This window comes from Triticum dicoccoides, chromosome 2B, assembly GCF_002162155.2.
Source record: "Triticum dicoccoides isolate Atlit2015 ecotype Zavitan chromosome 2B, WEW_v2.0, whole genome shotgun sequence".
Classification (NCBI taxonomy): Eukaryota; Viridiplantae; Streptophyta; class Magnoliopsida; order Poales; family Poaceae; genus Triticum; species Triticum dicoccoides.
The window spans coordinates 409,423,481-409,425,848 of NC_041383.1; positions in this window are offsets into that span (position 1 = coordinate 409,423,481).

The following is a 2,368-nucleotide window of genomic DNA, read 5'->3' on the forward strand; positions in this document are numbered from 1 at the left end:
AGAGTTAATGGGCCACATGGGCCTTGGTGGGAAGAGAGAGGGGCGGCCAGGAAGGGCCGCGCGCCCCCTCTCCCTCTGGTCCGAATTGGACTAGGAGGGGGGCGGCGCCCCCCTCTTTCCTTCCCCTCCTCTCCCCCTTCCTTCCCCTCCTAGTAGGAGTAGGAAAGGAGGAGTCCTACTCCTACTAGGAGGAGGACTCCTCCTCCTGGCGCGCCCAACAAGGGTTGGCCGGCCTCCCCCCTCCCTCCTTTATATACGGGGGCAGGGGGCACCCCATAGACACACAAGTTGATCTACGGGTCGTTCGTTAGCCGTGTGTGATGCCCCCTTCCACCATATTCCACCTTGGTCATATCGTCGCGGAGTTTAGGCGAAGCCCTGCACCGGTAGAGCATCATCATCCTCACCACGCCGTCGTGCTGACGGAACTCATCCCCGAAGCTTTGCTGGATCGGAGCCCGGGGATCGTCATCGAGCTGAACGTGTGCTGAACTCGGAGGTGCCGTACGTTCGGTACTTGGATCGGTCGGATCGTGAAGACGTACGACTACATAAACCGCGTTGTCATAATGCTTCCGCTTACAGTCTACGAGGGTACGTGGACAATACTCTCCCCTCTCGTTGCTATGCCATCACCATGATCTTGCGTGTACGTAGGAATTTTTTTGAAATTACTACGTTCCCCAACAGGGCGGCAATGTTAGAAGAAATGGCTGCCCTCGACAAGAATAATACACTGGTAATTACTTCACTTCATGCTAACAAGAGAGTAGTAGGTTGCAAATGGGTGTTCACCATAAAACATACACCAGAAGGGAAAGTAGAGAGAGATAAGGCAAGACTGGTGGCGAAAGGTTATAGCCAGACGTATGGGGTGGACTATGATGAAACCTTCGCCCCAGTTGCAAAGATGAATACCATTAGAGCTTTAATCTCAGTGGCAGTAAATAACAAATGGAAGTTATTCCAGCTAGATGTGAAGAACACATTTCTTCATGGAGACCTGCAAGAAGAAGTTTATATGGAGATTCCACCAGGGTTCAATGGGCCTGTGGCAGAAGGTAAAGTGTGTAGATTGAAGAAATCACTTTATGGACTTAAGCAGTCACCAAGGGCTTGGTTTGGAAGATTTCGCAAGGAAGTTTGCTCTCTGGGTTTTAAGCAAAGTAATGCTGACCATACCCTTTTCTTTAGGCATCATCAAAACAAAATTGTCATATTGGTCATATATGTTGATGACATTGTGATCACAGGTAATGATGACGAGGAGATAAGGAACTTGAAGAAAATGTTGGCAAAGTTGTTTGAAGTTAAAGACCTTGGCTTCCTTCACTTCTTCTTGGGAACCGAGGTAGCTTATGGAGCGCAAGGTATATATCTCTCTCAAAGAAAATATGTGCTTGATCTTCTTGCTGCTGAGATGCTTAAAAGTAAACCTGTTGCGACACCAATTGAACCGAACCTTCGTATTACAGCCAACTCGGGAGAACCTGTTGATAGGGGGAGATATCAGAGACTTGGGGGCGTTTAATTTATCTATCTCATACTAGACCAGACATTGCATATGCAGTAAGCCTGGTGAATAGATATATGCATGCTCCTCGGTCAAGTCGTCTAGATGCAGTAAATAGAATCTTGCGGTACCTCAAAGGTTGTCCTGGAAAAGGAATTCTCCTTTCAAACCATGGGGATCTAGAAGTTGAGGGATATACAAACACTGATTTGGCTGGGTGCTTGGATGATAGGAGATCCACTTCTGGTTATTGCATCTTTGTAGGAGGAAATTTGGTTAGTTGGAGGAGTAAGAAGCAAAGTGTTGTTGCCAGGTCCACGACAGAAGCAGAGCTGCGATCCATGGCTTCAGGGCTATGTGAGTTGTTGTGGCTTCAATTATTATTAACCGAACTTCGGCTCTTTAAAGGAGGGCCACTTAGACTTCATTGTGATAATCAGGTCGTAGTCAACATTGTTAACAATCTGGTTCATCATGATAGAACAAAACATGTTGAAATTGATAGGCATTTTATTAAGGAGGCGGCCGGGGAGGGCGCCCCGATCTCCTCCGCTCGGCCCCCTCTCCCTCCCTACTCCCCCTCGCCGCCGCTGGAGGGCGTGGCCAGCGAAGCCCGGTCTGCGCAGGCGGCAGCGGGGCCTCCTTCGTCCCCTCGCGCGGGTGGTCAGGCGCGGGCCAGATCCGCCGGGCCTGGGCACCGGACTGGTTGACGGGTGCGGCGGCACGGCGTGCTGCGGAGTGGTCGAGCTCCTGGCGGCGGTGCGGCGGGAGTCATGGTGGTGGTTCTTGCCTCTTGGCGCGCGGGGCTGCTCCGGGGCGGCGGCGCGTGCATGTCCTGTGGGCGCGGCCTCGGCC